This window comes from Pituophis catenifer, unplaced genomic scaffold (assembly GCF_029215685.1).
Source record: "Pituophis catenifer annectens isolate HBS135680 unplaced genomic scaffold, rPitCat1.0.hap2 SCAF_1, whole genome shotgun sequence".
Taxonomy (NCBI): Eukaryota; Metazoa; Chordata; class Lepidosauria; order Squamata; family Colubridae; genus Pituophis; species Pituophis catenifer.
Genome location: NW_027256881.1, coordinates 217,894,482 through 217,918,524, shown reverse-complemented (window position 1 = coordinate 217,918,524; position 24,043 = coordinate 217,894,482). Strand labels below are relative to the sequence as shown.

Here is a 24,043-nt window from a genome sequence, read left to right as displayed (position 1 = left end):
ATCACAGTCACAAAATACAAAGACCTGTAAATAGAGGTAGAATGATTGTGGCAAAAGAAAGCCAAGATAGTGCCAATAGGCATCTTGGGTACAATCCAGTGGTGAAATGTAAAATTTGTTACTACCAGTTCTGTGGGCATGACTTGGTGGTGGTGGGGGTAATATGACTGAGTCAGCATGGCCAACTTTTTTTTTTTCTTCTTTTAAAACTATTTTTTCTACAACCTCTTCGGCTGAAGAGGCTGAAGGCTTTCTTTTTTTTTAAAGCCTCTGACGATCCCAGCTGACTTGCCTGATCGGCAGAGGCTTTCTTTTGTTAAAAAAAGCCTCTGATGATCCCAGCTGACTTGCCTGATTGGCAGAGGCTTTCTATTTTTTAAAAAAAGCCTCTGACAATCTCAGCTGACTTGCCTGATCACAGAGGCTTTCCTTTTTTTAAAAGCCTCTGATGATCCCAGCTGAGCCGCGCGATCATCAGAGGCTTTTTTTTTACTTTTAAAAGCATTTTTCGGCCAAAGAGGTTATAGAAAAAATGCTTTTAAAAATTAAAAAAAAAAGCCTCTGATGATTGCGTGGCTCAGCTGGGCAATGGGGGGGACAGAGATTTTTGCTACTGGTTCTCCGAACCACCCGCCTCCATCGCTACCGGATCGGGCGATCCGGTCCGAACCGGGAGCATTTCACCCCTGCTACAATCCCAACACAATTGGAAAACTTCATGAACACCATTGGCATTGATAAAATCATTATCAGTCAGTTGCAAAAGGCAACTTTACTTGGAACAGTTTACATCCTACAATGTCACCTTTAGCACTGCCATAAAATCATCTACCTATCTCAGATCCTTGGGAAAGACTCAATGGGTGGATAAAAATGCCAAATCCAGTCTAAACATCCAACTGTGTGACCAACCATAGTAACAATAAATGAACTATACTTGTTTGACTATTTTCTCTGCACGCAAGGCTTCTTCCTGGTCCATCAGATATTTCTAATGGACATCGATCACAGGAGAAAAGATTACCTATCCTCATGCCAGAAGCAAGCATTTACTCATGATCATGGGTCCTTAGAGATTTTACAGAGTAGGCACATCCTATTTCTGATCGAGGAAAAGGAGTCACATATAATCTCAAGAAGGGCATTCAATAATGATGAGTTCCAAAGGAATCAAATTAAGTAGTAGAGCTAGTTAGAGACACTACCCTACATCACATATATCCGTTATTTATTTTTTCCACATTTTCTTGGGAAGGAAGAAATCCCACTGATTGTTTTACATATCTCTGCCTAATAAATACTATTTTAAACACAATTCACCCTTATTTATGGTTTTATATATTAGCACTGAACTGAAATCGATGGATGCTGGAAGATCTGCGCATTATGGCTGTGCTGCCTATGATGGCATCCACAATGTTGATCCACCCTGTCATTCTAAAAGAATAATTTAGCAATAGAGGTAGATAGTTTTGCAAGAGTGATATGCAGTAAAATGGTTAGCAGGATGGCGAATGCTTCCTTGCTGTGCCATTCCTCTTGTAAAGTACTTTGGGATAAACTAACTATCTTTTCCTGTACCATACTTTTATCCAGGGATTGTCTCTTTTATCATTTTTATCTTGATAGCTAGAATCTGGTTTGCACAGCAGTGCCCACCGTGCAATTGAAATTCCTTTGCTAAAGTCCCTATGTAGGCCATCAAATGAAATGCTTTTTACAGATTCCTATCTAAATAAGAGGCAGATAATAGATTGCAGTATCTTCAAATGTGAGAAGACACACCACATACCTCTCTAGGGAACCAACTGCCCAATCATGGTAATCTGTTTTAGATGGAAGGAGAACATACAGATATACCATAGATGGAGAAGGAAGAACAATTCTTCTGTACATTTATTGTCATAACAACCCAGATCCCAGCATAAATTACTGTGTGATATGAATTCATCACTTTATCCATACACAACACGAGAAAATAAATGATACAAACTGTATCATTGTATTTTCAGCACAATTCAAAAGTCCCATTAGGGAGATTCACTAATTTCCTTCTTGAGCCTCTGTTTCAGCTATTGAAGAATCTGATTAAGTAGCTCTAGGAACTTTAGCAAATGTATTTCGAGAATAATCTTCGTTCATTGCAATCAATAAAAATCCAACGTAAAAGGAATGCTTTTAAGGAGTAACACCAAATATCATAACCCTAAACCAGAGGGCAGTCTATTTCTTTCCTGTGGATTCCTTATTGAAAGCCCTGGCAAATACTTGCTAGTAATACTTAGTAATTAGATGAGTATGCACGTAAAGGAATTTTTAAATCATTGTTCGTTGAACAAACCATGGGGGATTAGCTAATATAAATGAGATGATACATATCAGTGACTTTTGGAGAATATCTAATATTTGTGACCTTTCTCACTGTGACAATGTTTGGGAAACCTACTTCAAATTACAGGTCAACTCCTGAAAATCAATATGTACCACTAAATAGTTGAAGGAAAAATGTGTAATGCTACCCTTATGGAAAAATTACTATACATAAAGGATTTGTCAGTCCCTTGGTTAATAAATATGCATCTGTTGCCAGCTATTATTTTCCTAATTTTCTTCATTAGAATCAAAAATTCATATGAAGTTTCATTTATTTCAAAATTACAAATATTTGGCTCATATAATTACTTTGTTGGGAGAGTTAACTATTGCCTATGGGGATTATATAATTGGTGTGGAAGTGGGGGATGTCATTGTTTCTATTTTAAGTATTTTTTACTAACAGTAATTTCTCATATACTGCAAAGATCTTGCCAAAAAAATAACGCATTTCTAAAATTGCTCTGTATAAAATATTTCTCATTATGATACCAAAGTATTGAAAGGTATTGTAATATTGAATCAGCATTAATAACATGCTATAATAAGCAATCCAGTGAACTTTTTATTGTTGAAGTGACCAGGCAATTGTTTGCTTATTTTTGAGAAGAGACAAGAAGACCATGAAAAATATCAAACTGCTATTTCTATAGACTTCAAAAGCACTGGAAACCAGAACGAATTTAGGGTTTTTCCTCTCAATACAATATCTATGTTATTTTGATACATATTACAGTATGATTTTATTATGAATATTACACCTAAAGAGAGATACAAATTCTAGAGATTAAGAAACTAAACCTGAAATTTAGTAAAAATGAGCATATGATGATATCAAATAATTGGAATTCGATGCAGGAAGGATGGCTTGGATATTAAAATGGATTTCAAAGGAATTCTTAAAAACTCCTGACTATATATTGGGAGAAAATAATAGAAATCAGATAAGATGCTAAGTTTTATACATTTAAACATTCTTCCGATTTGGTGAGGAGGGTTTTCAGAATGTCTGTGAGAAACAGATAAATGATATGAGTCAGTTCCCAAGGTAAAGGTTCCCCTCACACGTATGTGCTAGTTGTTCCTGACTCTAGGGGGCGGTGCTCATCTCTGTTTCAAAGCTGAAGAACCAGTGCTCTCCGAAGACATCTCTGTGGTCATGTGGCTGGCATGACTAAACGCCAAAGGCGCATGGAACGCTGTTACCTTCCCACCAAAGGTGATCCCTATTTTTCTACTTGCATTTTTACGTGCTTTCGAACTGCTAGGTTGACAGAAGCTGGGACAAGTAATGGAAGCTCACCCTGTTACGTGGTACTAGGGATGTGAACTGCTGAACTGCCGACCTTTCGATCAATAAGCTCAGCATCTTAGCCACTGAGCCACTGCATCCCAGATAAACATTGAGAAGGCAAATTGAGATATGAGTGTGAACACAGGACCAGGCAAGCATATGAGGGTTGTACAATGTGCTTGCCTGGCCCTGTGTTCACACTCACCCACTTAGGCCTACAGTTCTATTCACTTAAGTCTGTAATCCCATTTGATGGGCTCCCTGACACACTTGTCTAAAGTCAACTCAGTCCTCAAACTGAAATAGTTTCCTACTGTTGACTTGTGTGATCAATATCACAACAATCATCCCGCTATGATTATTCTCTTAGGTCTTTTAATGTTAGCTCTATTATAGTACAAAGACCCACCTAATTATTTCTTTTCCTCATGAGTAAGTTCTGTTGCCTAGTAATTATTTAAATTCTTATTAGTTTGCCTGGCATGTTTTCACTTTAATTTTCTGCTTTTAGTTGGAATTTTAGACAGGTTTTTTTTTTTTTTTAAATGCAAACTATCCTGGGAAAGAATGCTACATATAAACAGTTAAAACAATTATAAAAGAAAAACAATTGCTACCAATCTGCCTTCCATTAAGGACCTGTATACTGCATGAGTCAAAAAGAGGGCTGTGAAAATATTTACAGACCCCTCACATCCTAGACATAAACTGTTTCAACTCCTACCCTCAAAACGACGCTATAGGGCACTGCACATCAGAACAACTAGACACAAGAACAGGGCTTTCCCAGACGCCATCAGTCTGCTAAACAAATGACTCCCTCAACACTGTCAAACTAGTTACTAAGTCTGCATTACTATTACTATTAGTCTTCTCATCGTTCCTATCACCAATCTCCTCCCACTTATGACTGTATGACTGTAACTTTGTTGCTTGTATCCTTGCAATTTATATTGACTGTTTCCTAATATGATTTGATTGCTTATTTGTACCATATCATTAAGTGTTGTACCTTATGATTCTTGATGAACGTATGTTTTCTTTTATGTACACTGAAAGTATATGCATGAAGACAAATTCATTGTGTGTCCAATCACACTTGGCCAATAAAAAATTCTATTCTATTCTATTCTATTAAATGATAGATAAGTCAATGAATGGACTGTTCGTCTTCCGGTTACATATAACAAGCCTTCTGTAGAGTTCATTCTTAGTAGAACTTATGGCTTTTCAGACCTGCCCATCTCCTCTTGAGGAGAGGCAGGAATAGAAGCTGAGTATGAATCCTGCTGAGTCTTATTAGTGGATTAAGGCCTGGCACTGGTTTCTCATTCTGAAATACAGTTTTCCAGACCATCAACAAGGACAGAAAAAAAAGTAGTTTGACAGTGCCTGGAAAAGTGTTGTGAAAGTGTCATGGTCTACTCAAAGCTTGCAGCATTTACAATAAGTTCAGTGGTGGATGTTGTAGGATCCAATCTGAGTCAATCACTAGGACAAAGGTTTATTCTTCCAGGATTTTGAGCTCTTGCTGGAGCCCATTCTCAGGGAACATCTCAGAAAACTTCTCTCCTTCCAGAATGTGGTAGATGTACTCAGGCAGGTTCTGCTATAAAAAGCCGATGTCTATCAGGTATGGGAATGACTTCTGTGAAGTCATTGGCCAAAATTGTCTTGAATTAACCATGACTCTAACTTGGGCTGTCTTGAATTTCTTAGCCTTTGCAAAAATGTTCTTAGATTTAATCTTATTGGGGATGACAATAGATCAAACCAGGGGTGACAAACTGGTGGCATCACGTGCAGGCCACGCCCACCCTGGCTCCACAAAGGCAAAAAAAAAATCACAATATGCAGTGGTGGGATCCTCCCAATTTAACAACCGGTTCAGTGATCGCGCAATTTACATGCACGAGCACACTTCGCATGCACTGGGGAATTTGATGAAATCATCACTTCCTGGTTTCTTCGTGCGAATCAGCTGAGAAGATAAAGGTAAGAAAATAGCACGGGTGGCCCATCTGATCGTCGGGGCAAACCGGTTCACTCCCATCTGATCGTCGGAGGTACCGGTTAGCCCAAACCGGTCCAAACTGATAGAATCCCACTCCTGATGATATGTCATGTGATGTCATGTGACGCAATCGAGTTTGACACCTGTGGATTAAATGAATGTCATAGTAATGACATAACGATGGTAAGATATTAAAAAAGGAGACCAGAACCTAGGGAAAATTCATAGCAAAACCCTTTTGCAATAGGAATTTATAATTTAAAAATGCAATAATCTTCTCTCTTTTATGATGATTTATGAGTACTATCATCTGTACAATCTGGCTCTGTTTATGAGTTAGAACTGCTTAGCCTGTGAGGACTTAGAAGAATCTGACTCAAATAGTTAACAAATAGTTTATGTGGCTTTAAACAACTGCCATGTTGAAAGGATTACGTAGGATTACATAGGTTCTGAAGTCCAAGGCCTTGCATAGAATCTACCTTCAGAGTTTATCCTGCTTCTGCTTGTCTATATCCAATAAAGGGTACCTCTGATTTCTTTTATCATCTGTAGCTATTTATATTAGGCTTTGCTTATCTGTAATGAATGCACAAATATCAGTGGCTGGTTCGCACTGTCCAGAGATCTCAGGCATAGAAAGCAAAACCCAAACAGGTGATAAACAAACTACTAAAAGAAATAGACGTCTTTTCTCTTCTCCCTCCTACTTCTCTTCCACCTCAGCAATCCGTTACAGGTGATCCTCTATTTACAAACACAATTGAGTCCAACATTTCTGTTGCTAAGCGAGACAGTTGCTAAGTGAGTTTTGTCCCATTTTACAACTTTCCCTGCCACAGTTGTTAAGTTAGTCACTCAGTTGTGAAGTGAATAAGTTTTGCTTATCAGAAGGCTGCAAAAGGTGAACATGGCTACTGGCAGAAATACATGGCAGCTGCCAAGTGCCCAAATTTTGATCATGTGACCCTGGGGATGCTACAAGTCATAAATGCAAAAAAAAAAAAAAACCCACTGAGTCATAAATCACTTTTGTAACTTCAAACAATCACTAAACGAATGGTTGTAAATTGAGGACTACATTTGTTCGTTTGTTTATATTTCATGTGTCTAGACCCCCCATCTCTCTCAAGTGTTATGAAGCTTGTTTTTCTCTTTAACTTACCAAATCTTAGAAAATTGCTCAATCTATAATGCCTAATTGGTGCTGAAGAAATTGAGTAAGCAGAAGGCAGGGAAGATGTTTATGTCCTGCTCCATCTCTGGATACCGGTAATTTAATTATTCAAAGCAAACCTTACAGCAGCTGTTTCTTGCTTTCTCCTATCCTATATAGAGCCAGCACATAAATTCAGAGCCTTTTTTATTAGAATGGAACACATGAAAATAGATAACAGGTTGTAATGGGCTTCCGGTAACTCGGATGCTACTGGTTTGGCAACAATCTTTATGATTACTACTACTATTATTCTTTTTTTTTTTCCTGTTGGCTGTTGCTGCCAAATCTATTGACATAAATAGGAAGCAATCTTTCTCTGCACTTTGGCCTCATTTGCAGAAACATATTGGAAAGTTCATGAATCATCTGGCCCATTTACAAAGGGAGAGAGGAAATAATATGGTAATGTCAGAGAAAAGGCTTTTTCCCAGTTAACTCCTGTATGCCCACTCCAATCTTCTTCGCCACCCCCAAAGTATTGATTGATAAAAAAAATATTAACATAGCAACTAATGAAGTCTAATGAAAAGGACTAGGGGTGGCATGATAGCAGTGTTCCAATATTTGAAGGGTTCCTACAAAGACGAGGGGGTCAGCTTTCTTTCCAAAGCACCAAAAGGCGAAACAATGGATAGAAACTAAAAAGAGAGAGAAGTAACCTAGAACTAAGAAGAAAATTCCTAATGGTTGAGAGCAATCAATGGAATAACTTGCCTTCAGAAGTTGTGGGCGCTCCATCACTGGAGGCTTTCAAAAAGAGACTGGACAACCATTTGTTTGAAACGATATGGGGGTCTGCTACTTGAACAGGGATTTGGACTAGAAGACCTCCAAGGTCCCTCCCAACTCTATTGTAGTATTCTATGTTCTAATTGTTCTGGAACTCTAAAGTGTAGGTTGTTTTAATAAAGCAAATATTCTTTGTGTAAGGTGCTGGGGATTGGCTAATAAGACTGCCCATCAATCTGGATCCAAACTACATGAATGGATGCAAATATGCATGTGATAGCCAGTTTATTCTAGTGGTTAAGGCACCAGGGTAGAAAGCAGGAGATCATGAGTTCAAGCCCTGCCTTGAAATACAGCTGGATGATTTGTGTGACCAGTTGCTCTCTCTGCCCAATTCACCTCACAGGGTTGTTGTGATGGGGACAATAGGAGGATGAAATTGTGTTGGATATGTTCACCACCTTGAGTTATTTGTAAGAATAATAATGGCAGGATACAAATAAATAAAATAAAAAATAAATTTAAACCATATAGACATACATATATTCCCATCACACTGTTCTTTTTAGGGATAAACAGTGGTATATTCAGCACTGAAAGTAAGTAAGAAATAGCAGCTTGGAAAGGAAGGAAATAGCAGCTAAGGAAATTAAAGGAAGAGATAAAAAAGAAAGCATAGCTAAAATTAGTTACATCAAACTTACTATCACTCTCTGTTGTTTTTCATCCTTGCAAACCATTCTTTGTGATTCCATCACATCCACAACCTGCTTCATACATGCATCATTATAGTTTTCACCTCAGTGTATATATACACATAAGACGTGACTGAAATGAAACAAGATTTACTTATAGCTCTTAAAATCTAATCCCTTACTAATAGACCACTAATTTTCATGAGTTCAACATCAACTGCAATCTAAAATCAATTATTGGAATCCTCCAGATGTTTTGGATTTTACTTTTCAACAACATCACCCATTCCAAAAAAATTCAGGAGTTTAAAATATCTCTGGGCATCAGTTTTCATTCTCCTGTTTTCAATTCAAGGAACTTGTAACATTAACATTAGTAGGAACTTTGACATAATTGTCAATATCATATGGAGCTGGGATGCGAAAAGTACACTGTGGATTTTGACTTCATCTATTTTTAGTTTGTGGCTCTTAACATGCTGGACAAAGCCCATTCCAGTCCTAAAGTTGATGAAAGTTTTATATCCGTGATATAAAATATAGTACAGGTAATTCTTGCTTAACTACCACAGTTGAGACTGGCAACTTGTGTCATAAACAATGTGGTCATTAAGCAAGAGATCACATCACCACGACAGACTTACACCCTCACTTTGATGGTCATTAAGTGAACCATCCATGTGATTAAGAGAGACAACATGTGATTGAGACTTGCAATTTTACTGGCAGGTTCCCCAATGATTCTGATTGTCAGAAACCGGCAGCGAAGCGCACAAATGATGTCCACATGTTTGTGGGATTAAGTGAGAGCTACCCGCACAGTATTTTTCAAGGTATATCATATAGCCTGTAGGATATTTATATTTATAATGGCTATATGAAATAATTTATAATTGCAAGATTAATTCCTACATAGTAAATTAGGTGATGGCTCTTTGTCTAGGGTGATGTAGACCGCATAATGGGAATATAAAACACTGGAATCTAAAGCACTGGAATCTAAGATTATTTGGCAATAAATGGCCAAGTTCCAATAGCATGTCTTTTTTATTTTTTTTTTAAATGAGTAAAATACAACTGTCACAAAAAGGTTACACATAACTGCCACAAAAAATTTTTGCTCCAGGACTAAGCTATTCTCATTTCTCCCCCTTATGCAAAGAAAGAAATGAGTGAGCATTGAATTCAATCCAGACTTGTCCCGCCTATTAATCCTGTTTTATTCATGGCCTGTCATTCCTACTGGCACATAGCTAAGTCAAAAAAAGAAAAAAGAAAATAAAATGAAAGAGGAGAGGGCTACATGTCTGAGCTAGATTGGACCATGCTGGTTAACAAGAAAAATGTAGTAGGGCTGAAGGAACCAGAGAGGATTTCTTGGAGACAAATGAAAAAGAGCTCCAATAGAAGACAAGTTGGCTAGATATTATCATTGATGGCATAAGCAGGAACTTACGGATATTCGAAGAAGCAGTTATTGATAGACAATCTTGACAAAATTATATCTGTCATGCCAGTCAGCAGTGATACGCAACCATATCCCTGATACGGCCTACATTTCTGCTCGTCTCTTTCATCCCAATGTAGCTCAAAATCCAATTTCAGTGTTGCCAATGAAGAGGTCATGATCAGAATATCCTCTGTGAAAAGGATATTCAGTGTTGCTAATGAAGAGGGCATGATCAGAATATCCTCTGTAAAAATACTATATGTTGTGCATGAGCCAGAAAGAGGGCTGTGAAAATATCTATAGCCGTCTCACATCCCGGACACAAACTGTTTCAACTTCTTCCCTCAAGATGATGCTATAGGGCAGTGATGGCTAACCTTTTTGCCATCACGTGCCAAAAGCGGTGGGAGCATGGTGGGGTCACACACACGCGTGCCCACATCCATAATTCTATGCGCCCCACCCCCGCCCTCCCCCCCCATGCTCCCCCCCGCTTTTGGCACGTGATGGCACAGTGGGCCCGGTAGACCTGTTTTTTGCTCTCCCCAGGATCCAGAGCCTTTCTAGGAGCCTGGGGAGAGCAAAAACGGTCTTCCCCACCACCATTCTCCAGAGGCCCTCCAGAGACCGGAAACAGTGTGTTTCCTGACTTCTGGTGGGCCCAGAAAGCCCGAAAATCAGCTGGCTGGTGCACACATGCATGCCGGAGCTGAACTCGCGTGCCCACCAATATGGCTCCGCATGCCACCTGTGGCACCCGTGCCATAGGTTCGCCATCACGGCTGTGGGGCATTGCATGCTAAAACAACCAGACACAAAGACAGTTTTTCCCTCCATGCTATCACTCTGCTAAACAACTAATTCTCACATCACTGTCTCTGCCTTAGGATGTCAAACCACCTAGTTGGGCTCCATTGCCTTTTATCCCTTTCCTCTTTTCATCTTTCCTATTACCTGTTTCCTTAGCTTCTTATGACTATAATTTTATTGTTTGTATCTCATGATTTATGTTGTTTACTTGTTTAGTATTCTATGACTGTCACTGAGTTTGTATCTTATGTTTTATGATGATTGTATTTTATTATGCTGATCATGATTTATCACTTGTGGCTTGTATGTACTCTAAGAACTTATGCACTTGAGACAAATTCCTAATGTGTCCAATCACATTTGGCTAATAAAGAATTCTATTCTATTCTATTTTTGTGGCTAGCATAAAGCTGTAGCTCTTCAACCAATCATCCTTCTGCGTGTAGAATACAGGAGAAGGAAGAGGAAAGACCTCTTTGGCTCTAGAAGATAATGGTGGTCTCTTGGATAAGAGAAAGCACTAATGTTTTAGAAAGCAGTAATTCCATTACAGCAGCATAGGTAGCATTTAGCAAACCACAGCTACGTGGCAGGCTTGCCAAGGCCTTTCACAGCTATAGCATCTCATTCATCAACATTAATTACTGCTATGTGAGTAGAGTTAAATGCCAGTTTATCCTACATGAGCGCTCAAGTTTAAAGGAGAAATAATTTCCACTGCTGAGTAGAAAGAGACTGAAGAGTTAGGAAATTATACTTTCCGTAATTCTAGGATGAAGTTAAGGCCCAGATACTGTATGCCACAAAAATCTAGGTGTCAGCTAGGCTACAGACTTACTTAGCATTATTTGATAAGGCAGCACATTAGAGTCCGGTGAGGTGAGCTTTAAGATAATCATTGAGCCTTTAGACTCAGTTGTAAGACTAAAGGGCCCAGTGTTCCCATTCATTAACCGAACTGACTTTTGGCAACATTTTGAGAGCAGCAGATTTCCCCACCTGCTATAAATTATTGCATTTAACCATGGCAATAGTTCAAGGCTATTAATATCTTGCCTGCTCTTTTTATTATTTTTTCTTGGCAGCTGTAACAGTTTATCTGATTATTCCTTTAAACTACCCAACCTTGTGAAGTATATATAGATATTATATGCGCTTTAGTTAATCATTGATCACTTCATTAATTTATCACTACCATGTAATTCAGACCAGGTCTCCCTTTTTATGATTTGAATTCTATCACGGTACACAGTACAGTTAGCTCTGGATCCTTGATACCATGATAATGTAGCAAAAATAAATACTTGTGATTATAGCGCCTACTGATTTCAGCTTCACAATAAGTTAGTTTTTCTTGTTATTTCAATCATTCTTCCTTTTCATTGTTAGTAGCGGTGTTTTTCTTAAGATAGGAAAACTATTATGTAGCTAGAATGCTGACACAGATAATATTTCTGCAGATAAAAAAGAAACTGAATGTGGATTATACCTTTATAAGGTCAAAGTTCTACATTCAATTTCAAGTGAAACTACATGGACATTCTTTGGAATGAATTCATGCACACAATTAATTTGCCAGATTAAAAAACCCTATAAAATAAAAAATCTAATAGCAAACATAGAGATTAATATTTCCTAATTTGATATAATGTGTTGGAAGATATTTGTCTTAACTTGAAAAGATTTGCCAACTTGGTTGTTTTTCTATCGAGGCACCTAGTCTACCCCAACATGTGGGAGGGAGCATTCTGCTCCCTTTCGCCGTTCAGCTCCAATCCAGGAGCCCTCAAGAAGTTGCATTCATGACAAACCATTTTTATACCAAATTTATATTTCGCTGATAAAGAAATAAAGGGAGATTAGTATAGATCTATTTCAAGCTAGATTGGATTCAAATCCGAGTAAGGGTATGGGTATGAGAGGGTATGAGAGCTAAATAGCTGAAAATAGATCTGTACTAGTCTTCCTTTATTTCTTTATCAGCAAAATATAAATTTTATATATATACATATATATATATTCATATAAAACTTTAAATGATTAGTTTCACAATTTCATAGTTTGCTAAGATGCCAAAAAGTATGGTTTAAAAATGATCATAGCTGAGTTGACATAGCATACCAAACCAAAACTATACAAAATCTATTGAAGGCATCCACAAAAGTACAAGGGATGAAATAAATGTCACAATATTATGCTGCAAATTCTGTCCCCATACATATTTTGTATAATTTTATTATCTGTAGCACTATCTTCCTAGTGTTTTAAGCAGAATCAGTTAAACCTACTTTTCTCATTCTGCACATAACATCCATATCTCTCTGATCTGAGAGTTTTAGGGAAGATGGACTGCATATAACATTCTCAAACAAAGCAGTGTTTGGACTTGTAATCCAAAATATTTGAAGCACACTAGATTTTAAGCCTTCCTTACCCTATAGATCAACCCTTTCCAAACTTCAGAATTCATAAATGGAAAGCTTTTGATTTATTTTACTGAAGTGCTGATTTTAAAAAAAATAGCAAAGACCATTTGCTATTTATGTACAACTTCTCTGCCGATTTTCACACCATTCCTTTCCCTTTTATGTTCCTCTAGATACACACAACTCTGCAACATTATAATTTTTTTTATTGCAGGTTTCAATTTTCCTCATGATTTTTATTCATCCACTGGCAACCTGGTGATGTTGGGAGGAACAAGGGAGTGTTATTAGCCCAAGGTCATCTGATAAAGTTCAAGGCTAAGAAAGAGATTTGAAGTGGTATCTCCCACATCCAGATGTAATACTGAGCTCTTGAAATATGGATTCTTGGAAGAGAGCACGAAATTGCCCTACTTTGATGAATGTAAGGTTCATTGTCAACCTTTGGCTTTCTGAATTATTTACATGTGCTCAGAATTGCTTGGTCATAAACAGAACATTCCAACAAAAATTTTCCACTGATTCCAAGAAAGACCAGACAAAGGTCATATTCTCACAAGAGCCTTCCCTAATGCAACTGAGCATGGAATATGTTTTAGCAATAAAACATACGACCAATATGTTTTAAAACAAAATATGTCCTCACAGCTTTCCTGTCCTCTTTGTGCATTTAATAGAGATTGATGGAATTCATATTCATATGTCTGTTTGGGTGCACGCACACACACACACACAGAGACATATGTAGTACTCATGTATATTGCTATATTTCCACATTAATATACATGTATAGATGTCTATATGCACACACACATACACACACTATTATAAGTAAAAAGAGGAGTTCCTATTCCAATTACATAAGGTCCAAGATTCAGTGAATACAAAGTTCTACTCTAAATTTTTAGTGACTGGGAGGGAAGATTGAAGAAATGATTGCCCAGGAATGAAATGAATGAACATGGTTTCATTCAAATTAATTATGTGTTCATGTGATAGATATCACATATAGCATGCCTAGTTTGAAATAGATGATAGAAATAGAGATTGATGATAGATGATAAATGATAGATAGAGATAGAAGAGAGAGAGAGAGAGAGAGATGTTTGATAGATAGATAGATAGATAGATAGATAGATAGATAGATAGATAGATAGATAGATAGTTGCAAGAATAACAGTGATGATTTCTCACTCTTCCCCGTGTTTCTTTTCTTGTCTAGTTTTTATATTTCAAGAGCATTTTTAAAATATGTTTGGGACATTTCTGATTATTCCATTAAAATTAGCCACTATAACTGCCATGTCTGAAAGGGTATACAAAGAATGATCTTAGCAAATCAACTTGGCCGGTAGGGTATTTTTCTTTTAAAAATCTGCCAGGGGTAGTCACTATACTAACTAACCCAAAGAAATGATTCATATGAAAGAAGCAGAAAATTATTGCCAAAACAAATGTTAGTGAGTCCCAGCAAAATAAAAATTCCCATTCGGGTTAGGATTTTGAAACCGTGATCAACACCCAAGACACTATGATGTTTGTAGTTGGGTTACTAAAAACACAAATCACAATGTATTAAAGCATCTTGTACATAAATGTATGTAACTATGGCTTCTCCCACTCAATCCAGTTAAAGTTGTACTATGAAAAGGCATATTGTCTTGATAGAAAGGTTTAAAACTTCCATTACTAAAGACAGCAGTGCAATTCTATCAATATGAGTCCCATGGTAGTCAGTGAAACTTCCTACAGCCAATGTTTTCAGCACATAAATGAAGTTGAATTGTGAAACATTTTACAATCTGCCACCACTTAAACAGGTTATTTGGATTGATTCTGTGATACAGTGTCTAAAGTTTGTCCCCAAATAGATCTCATTATTTCCTTGGTATAGATTTGAATTTGTACTTGCTCATTGATTTCCCTCTGGTTGCAAACTTATCAAAATGCACAGTACTGTATACTGTATGGAATAAGGCAAGGGGTAAGTCAAGGGGTAAAAAACAGGATAAGCAGCAAGGTTAAGCATGTAAAAATAAAAATCCCAGTCCTCACTCATGCTATAAATCATAGGTTTGAAAAAGTGAAGTGCAAAATATTGCTTTGTTATTATGAAAACAGAGATTCCGAACAAGCTTCCTGATTTTATTTTAAAAAAAAACCTCTCACATTTCCAGCTTTTCACTACAGATTTATAATATTAATTAAAAAATACAGCAAAAAAAAAAAACCCTGTCTGTGGAAATGCAAACTGAAAATTGTTTTGACTGAAAAAATATTACAATTTATGATTAGCTAAAAAAAGCATCAAAAATTGAAGTGTGGTGACATATGAAAAATTGTGGCATTTCTTTGTTTCTTTACTTCTAATCCAATCTCAACTGAATAACTCTGGTGGTTAATATAATTATTCTAAACACAGCCATTGATTTGATGTTCATTTCCAGATGGAATTCCATCATCACAACAAACTCTAAAATAATATAAATGCAATTTATGTCCTTAGTAACATTGTAAATAACTAGCAGCTCTGGGAACACCTGCCGAATAGTGATAGTAAAACACAAACAGGAGAATTTAATCCTTCTCATATTGAGGACCAAGAAAAAGGTCTTCCTAAAACTGCAGGTTGCATTAGGAAAGTGAATCAGGAAAGAATGGGTGATGAATGAAAGTGGAATAAATACACAAATGTTGACTGGTATGAAATAACTATGTTGTGGGTATTTGGTCACATAGAAAGAATGAAAAACAATTAAATGGCAAAACAAATAGATGAAGTAAGAGGGAAAAGGTCAAAAGAAAAGGCAAGACTAAGGAAGCCAAAGTTGGATGGAACTGATGAGATCCTCATAAAGAGAGAGATGAGGATTTAAAGAATAAAAGAATATATGTGTGTGGTGAAGACAGAATAGAGAAGAATGTAAACAATTTTTAGTTATGTTTCCTTTCCTTCTCTCTAGCCACATGCTATTACGGTATGTTCTTGGGTTATAGTTTTTAGTTCTTAACTAGTTAGATCCGTGATGGCTAATCTATGGCATGCATGCCACAGGTGGCACATGGAGCCATCTCTGCGGGCACGCGAGCCGACGCCAGGTCAGCTCCACCACGCATGCCCGTGCACCTCCTGCCGGCCAGCTGATTTTCGGGTCTCTACTGGGAGACATGTGCGCATGCGCAGGGGAGTGGAGGGTTGTGCACGCATGCGCAGGGGGTGGGGGGGTGCAGCACCCCCGTGCCCCATTTTTGGTTCCAGGAGGCTTCAGGGAGGCCTGCTAGCACCAAAGCGGGGGTCTCACATGCATGCGTGGGGAGTGCGGGAGTGCAGGGGGCCGCATGCGCATGCACAGGGAGCAGGGGAGCGTGCACAAGTGTTATGTGTGCATGCGCAGGGGGTGGGGCCTACAGAGGACATTCCATTATGGGTGTCGGTGTGCACTTTCGACACCTGAGGAAAAAAAGGTTCGCCATCACTGAGTTAGATCATTCCAAATCACATGAACTGGTCATTCAATGTTGAACTGTCTTTTTATCTCCTTTTCTTCTCTTTGCCCACATTCTCCAACCTTCCTCAATTCCAGATGACAGTGTATCAAAGCAACCCCAGCTACAGTAGTCCTTTCACAGAAAGATGGTGCTTGTGATGGGAGAAGCCCAGACTCTCAGACTGGATGGAGGCAAACACCTTGCCAAGTAAAGATAATGTAAAAAAATTAAAAATAACATAAACAGGGGAGAATATAAAATGTAAAATATGTATATTATAAATATATAGAAATGTATAAAATTAAGGTTACTAGGGTTAGAAAATACAATGTAACCAAAGAAAAAGGGGACAATGAAGAAAATGAAATAATATGAGAGATATGGGGGGAAAGGTATAGAAAGGAAAGAAGACTACTAAGAAACATGTGTTAAAAAGAGGATATATTTATATGTTGTATGTTATGTGTTTGTCATATTGTGTCATAATAAAATAATAAAACTTTAAAAAAAAAAGGTAATGTAAAGAGAAGATCAACTGAGCTCTTCAACTTCTTCCTGCCGATTCCAAAACACCAGTTTCAAAGATTTGCACTGCCCAAATTCTAACAGATACAAGTTTGGCTTTCTCAAAGAGAGTCTACAAATATCTTCATCAAGTTCCTCTTGAATCGCTCTCAGTCTCAAACAAAATTCTTTGACTCTTAATTCCAATACAGCCACATTGTCAAAATCCTTTTCCATCTATTTGTTTTACTATATTACTTTCCCAAAAATTTTCTTTGATTTGTTTAATCTCTCCTGATTCTCCCAGTTGCTTATTCATGCTTACTTCCATATTTGTAAATCTGTACTCGATTCTCTTTTTGATAGTATCCAAGTCTCTTCTAACAGATGCCTACTGTACATTGATGCAGACAATGATGCAGTAACACTCTTCCCTAATTCTTCAAACATCATTTGTAAAGTCTCTAATGTATTTGATGTCCTTCTTTAGATGATCCTATCCTCCCTTCTGTAACTTTTGCTGCCTTATTAGTAGTAGCCATTTTTCTTTTTTTCCTAAACTGAAATCCAAAAAGGAGAAATAAATAAAAGCTGTTTTTCCTCTGTAACTCTTTAATCCTTTCAGCATCCTGTACTTCTGTCATCACATGACCATTCACAACTTCCTATTTCCTTCTTTACCCCACTTAATCTCTTTGTTTAACAAAGTCAGCCAATCATCCTCTTTAGCAAGTTTAAACAATTCTCTTTCCCAGAGTGTTTTGTATTATTTCTATAATTAATTCAAAAGTATTTTAAATAAGGCAAAACTCCAATTTAACTGTCCCCTTAGTCCATTTTAATAATAATAATAATAATAATAATAATAATAATAATAATAATAATAATAATAATAATAATAATAATAATAATAATTTTATTTCTATACCGCCCTTCTCCTGAAGGACTCAGGGCGGTGTACAGCCTATTTAAAAACAGAATAAACATCAATTTAAAATAATTTAAAAGTATTAAATAAATTTGGCTTAATTTAAAACCCCAAAAATTTAAAACATCCAATTTAAAATTATGTTGCTAACGCAGCCTGGCGGAACAATAGGGTCTTGAGTGCGCAGCGAAATACCCGGAGGTCAGAAATCTTACAAATTTCCGGGGGCAGTTCATTCCACAGGGCTGGGGCTCCCACAGAGAAGGCCCTCCCCCTGGGTGTCGCCAGCCGACATGACTTGGCCGATGGCACCCTGAGGAGACCCTCTCTGTGGGAGCGGACTGGCCTGTGGGAGGCTATTGGTGGCAGAAGACGGTCTCGAAGGTACCCGGGTCCTATGCCATGGAGCGCTTTAAAGGTGGTGACCAACACCTTGAATCGCACCCGGAAGACCACTGGGAGCCAGTGCAGCTCGCGCAGTCACGTGGGCGCAACGGGTTGCACCCATAACCACCCGCGCGGCCGCATTCTGGACCAGTTGGAGCCTCCGAGTGCTCTTCAAGGGGAGTCCCATGTAGAGAGCATTGCAGTAATCCAACCGGGAGGCAACAAGGGCATGAGTGACTGTGCGCAGGGCGTCCCGATCCAGAAAGGGCTGCAACTGGTGAGTCAGGCGGACCTGATAAAAGGCCCCCCTGGCCACGGCCGTCATATGTTCTTCTAAAGACAGCCGTGCGTCCAGGAGGACACCCAGATTGCGAGCCCTCTCTGTGGGGGGCAAAGATTCACCCCCAATAGTCAGCGATGGCACCTGCTGACTATATCGGGACGCCAGAAGCCACAACCACTCGGTCTTGGAAGGGTTGAGTCTGAGCCTGTTCCTCCCCATCCAGACCCGCATGGCCTCCAGGCAGCGAGACATCACATCAAGGGCATCGTTGGGGTGGTCTGGGATGGAGATGTACAGCTGAGTGTCGTCAGCGTACAGGTGATACTTCACCCCAAAACCACGGATGATCTCACCCAGCGGCTTCACATAAATGTTGAACAGGAGGGGCGAGAGGACCGACCCTTGCGGCACTCCCCATGCGAGATGCCTCGAGGTCGACCTCTGTCCCCCTGCCAACACAAACTGCGAGCAGTCGGAGAGGAAGGAGGAGAACCACCGCAGAACGGTGCCCCCTATTCCCAACCCCCTCAACCGCCACAGCATGATACCATGGTCGATGGTATCAAAAGCCGCTGAGAGATCTAATAGGACTAGGACAGAGGAACAACCCCTGTTCCGAGCCCTCCAGAGATCATCCACCAACGCGACCAATGCCGTTTCTGTGCCGTGCCCCTGCCTGAAGCCCGACTGGCACGGGTCCAGATAGATAGCTTCATCCAGGTGTCGGGGAAGCTGTCGTGCCACCACGCTCTCAACAACCTTCGCCACAAAATGAAGGTTGGAGACCGGACGATAGTTGGCTAATTCAGCCGGGTCCAGGGAAGGCTTCTTGAGGAGGGGCCTCACTACCGCCTCTTTCAAGGCGGCAGGAAAGGCACCCTCGCTCAAAGAAGCAGTTATAATCCCCTGGAGCCAGCCTCGTGTAACCTCCCGGGAGGCCAGTACCAACCAGGAGGGACACGGGTCCAATAAACATGTGGCGGCACTAATCTTACCCAGAACCCTGTCCACATCCTTGGGAGCCACAGGATCAAACTCCTCCCAGATAACATTCTCAAGACCTGCCCTCGTCTCCTCCCATGGACTCATCCAATCTGAGTCCAAGCCATCCCGAATCCGAGCGACTTTATCATGCAGGAATTGCACAAAATCCTCAGCATGACCCTGCAAGGGATCTTCCCACACTCCCCCCTGAAGAAGGGAGTGGGTCACCCTAAACAGGGCAGCTGGGCGGTTCTCTGCAGATGCGATAAGAGCGGAAAAATGGTTAGATTTTGCCGCTTTTATCGCCACTAGGTAGGTCTTGATATAAGACCTCACCTGTGTCCGGTCGGAATCGGATTGACTAGTCCTCCAAATGCTCTCTAGGCGTCTTTTCCGACGCTTCATCTCTCTCAGCTCCTCGGAGAACCAAGGAGCCAATTGAGATCGGCATCGGGTCAGAGGCCGCAAAGGCATGACGCGGTCCAAAGCTCCAGCGGCCGCCCTTTCCCAGGCGGCCACCACCAGTATTTTAACTTATACTTTTGAAACTCCTATCAAAGTTTTTGCTTTTCTTTTTTTTTCTTTAGGTTTTTAGAATTGTATCCTTTAATTTTTTCCCACAGATTGAAGGTGCACTAACTTGGGTGCCTTAAAGCTTAGCATTACCTCCCTGCTCTGTAACCTATTTGTTTCCTAGTCTAGCAAAGACACAAGCTTCTACTGCTTTATTGCAACTTATACTCATGACCCAAGATGATGTGTCATATTTTGGATTGTCTTGCAGCCCTTTGCAATCTGCAAAAAGGAGTGTCCATCATTGTTCTAATGTGAGGGAAGGCAACCTGATACATTCCAGATGTTTTGAACTTTGCTCCCAACCAGCATGGTCAGTAACAAGGAACTGAGGAAGTGGTCCAATATGAGAAGATGATCAGGACGTCTAATATCATTTTATATGATATTCACATGTAGTAAAAGGTAGCCACTGTTCTATAATCAGTATAGCCAAAGTCCTGTACATTTCCCATAAACTGGGCAGAAGGGAGGGTGGATGTTTAATATTTTGTTCCCTAGACTGAATCATTCTGCCTTCAAAGAAACTCAGTGTCTATCTACTAAGCTTCTTTCCTAACTGTCAATGAGCTCTTTAGAGTGCAATGCAGCTACATTTTTCGGCGGGGAGGGGGAATCAGCAATCTTCCAATAAAAAGAATTTCCAGCAAATATATTGAAATAAATGAGCCATGCTTGAGGCATTTGGCTTTTTTAATGGTTTTCCTGCACAAACCTCACAAATCCCTCTGGAACAGTACCTCCTTTCAGCTGTCCTTTGACATGACATTTTTTAATTTAGCTCTGCTGGAAATTAGCAGATTGTTCATTTATTGAGATGAAGACGGTGCCCCTAATTTGTCCATCCACCATTGTGTGGTCTTTATTGATTAAGGAAGATATGAACATTATTTGACATAATATTACATAATTCTCAGGAACTAAGGCCTTTATATCACTGAATTCAGAGTATCATCTAGGATTCCTCAAGCTAAAAGGAAAGAGGTCTTCATCTTTTTTTTTTTTAAGAGCTACCAACATAGTGTAGGAATAAGTAACAAATCACAATGTTCTAGTTGTCTTCTAATCTCTGACTGTCCCACATCATTGTCCATGCTATGTAGCAGTCCATATGTCACTCATCCAGATTTTATGAACAGACTGTCCTGCTTGAATAAGCAAATTCAGTTTCACAGCTTTGAAACTCACCTGATGACTGTAGACCATAAAAAAAAAACACACTACAATTATATCACGGAAGCATTATGAAGATAAAAATAGGAAAATAGAGAGAAATGTAGATAATATCTCCACTCTGCTTCTTGGCAGAGCACGACTGGGTGTTAGAACACCATAATCCCATTTCGTATCTGTTTATGTTGATATGTGTGTGAGAGAGAGGGGTGGTGTTTGTACATTTTTGGCAAATCCTTAAGGGTAATATTCCCACATGTTTTTCTGTTTATTGGTATTTTGCTCTATGTTCCTATCACTCAGCATTAAGTGGACAGCCTATGCTGATAACCATTTGCTACAAAACCAGTTTCATTTCACAGTAATGATGCATAGTACTGACTGAAACAAGCTGTTCCATTGAACCAGATTGAACTAGCTTCATGAATAAATGACATTCAGTCAAAAGAAAGCTTACAGCATTCCAGTCCTCCAACTGCAGATTTTAATAGTTAAGCTAGCATTTGTACATTTTCCAAAATACATCAAAGGATAAAGAAACAGTTGAACTTGCATGTTGAAGTTGGTTGGAAAATTGTTTTTAAAAATATTATTTTGCGGAGTGCCAGAATTTATTCTGGCAAAAGGTTTCTTAAATGTTTCAGGTTGGTGTAAACTGAATGGTACTTGGACATTACAGATTGACAAGGCACGTTTACACAAATTGCCCTTGTGGTAACATAATCCCTTCACATGAAAGCGTCTCGCTTACTCTTACAAGAAACTCCACGACTTACAATAAGGTTTCTACACGGAAGAAATATTAATAAACTCACCAAATATTGCAATTTTTAACCTATCACTTAAAAAAACATAAATAGCATATTCAGTTATGTTATGGAAGTTACTTAATATCCCATACTGTCATTCCATCATGGGATTTTATTTTCACCGTACCATATGTCATAAGGAAAATATTTCCCTATCCAAAAGCCATTCAAGTTAAATAATAACCTTAGGTCAAACAGGTTTTTCTGAAGCCTTTAGCAGGCATTAAAACTAAAACAGTGATTAACTACTCAGATGGAACAATAAAAGTTTCACAAGTAAAACCAGGCAATAAACTTCAGAATCTCAGCTGAGGACCATTCGGAGGAGATCCAAAGGGAATTTCACAAGTTTTCATTACTGGGTCAAAAGGTATCTTTCAAATATCTTTCAGATTCCTGAACTTCTCAACCCCTAAGAATGGGACTTTGGAAAGGTAAGGTTAATGTTGGATGGTGCACAGTTTCTGACACATATCATCATCTCTCTCTCTCTCTTGGCTCAAGATAATCTCATCACTTCTCAGATTAAATTGCAAACATTAATACTTCCTTTCACCACCATCGCACCTTCCCCCCTCCTTTGTTTTAAAAGTTCCTCTTCTATAAAGAGATTTAAAACACGTGGCAAAAAGAAGAAGAAGAAGGCAAAGAAATCAGACCTTACCTAGAACAAGCCAGAGGAAAAGGTCAGTGCTCCTGTTTGGCTAAGCTCAGCATTTTCACTTTCACTCTGTGAAAGCCGTGAAGATGAGGGGGAGAGAAGGAGAGGGGGAGAGAGAAGGGAAGTTCTGAAATGCTAAGATCTTCCTCTAGACTTTTAATCACTCACTTCCCAAGATGCAGCTTAACAAATGCCACTGTGTTCTGTCAATATTTGTATGCAGCTCCACCGAGGGCTGGCAGCCAAACGCACATGGTTTAAAGAACCAAGAGCCGAAAACTGACACTGGGACCAACACTCCTGCCTTTGTCTCTTTTAAGGTGGTGCCCAACATGTCATCTGAGTTTCTGACTGCACACAGGCGCCGCGCAGAGATTCCACCCCCTTGGACAAAAATAATAACAGCCATGTGTGACTTTAATTATCTTGTTTGACAAGCGGAGTGACTTTCATGTGATGATGCCTTCAAAAGTTGTAGGCAGGGTGGGGTTTTTTTTTTTTTGCTTTGTGTTTTGCTCCAAAGCGGCTGCCCTTTAAGTGTATTTTAATTGACTGGAATTTAGAAAGAATCTCATTTGGCAGGAATTTTTGCGTTGGAAGCACGCCCTTTAGCAGCTGAAATAGGTCCCCATGACTTGACCAAAAAGAGATTGCTGGCATATCATTGGCTCCCCACCACCACCACCGCAAGGGGGAAATTCAATCATGGAATTAAAATTATGTTGTTACTAATTTTTGTCATATTGTCTTTCAATTTAGGTGAGAAGTCATTAAAAGGGCATGAATCAGAAGCCATTCTAGCAAAACACTGTAAAAATGTTCTCAAAGGGTTCAGAACTGGAACAAATCATTATTTCTTGGATGCCAGAAATATTTTTTTTTCTCTCCTCATTGTGTTTTCTCCTATGGACGTTATTTCCCACTAACCTCTGGGAGCTTTGTCACCTATTCTGTTATCAATGAATCATCCTGACTAGTTTTGATGTTGTTTTATACCACTGTTCTCTTTGTAACTGCAGTGTAGTAGAAATGACAGCATATTTGATTTTTCTTGGCATCGGTCCCTGGGGCTCTGAAAAGTTGCTCTTTTATAACTGTATTGTCTTCTTCTAATTGTTGCATTATGAGGTTACAGCCAAACAGGCTCCCATTTCAACACTTCATCCCACTGAATAATTGGGAACTGCTGTGCTCAACAGAATGACAACAAAATATGTGCATGTGCATATTTACTCATATTTC

The 24,043-nt window shown here is 39.0% G+C and overlaps 1 protein-coding gene across 1 annotated transcript in view; it reads right to left on the bottom strand.

Moving 5' to 3' along the window:
* NCKAP5 (NCK associated protein 5) overlaps positions 1-22,884 on the bottom strand; it is a 674,947-nt gene extending 652,063 nt beyond the window's left edge. The window contains exon 1 of the mRNA XM_070957028.1: positions 22,805-22,884. The gene's annotated coding sequence lies outside the window, so the exon portion shown is untranslated. The remainder of the gene's footprint in view (positions 1-22,804) is intronic.
* Positions 22,885-24,043: the final 1,159 nt, after the last annotated feature.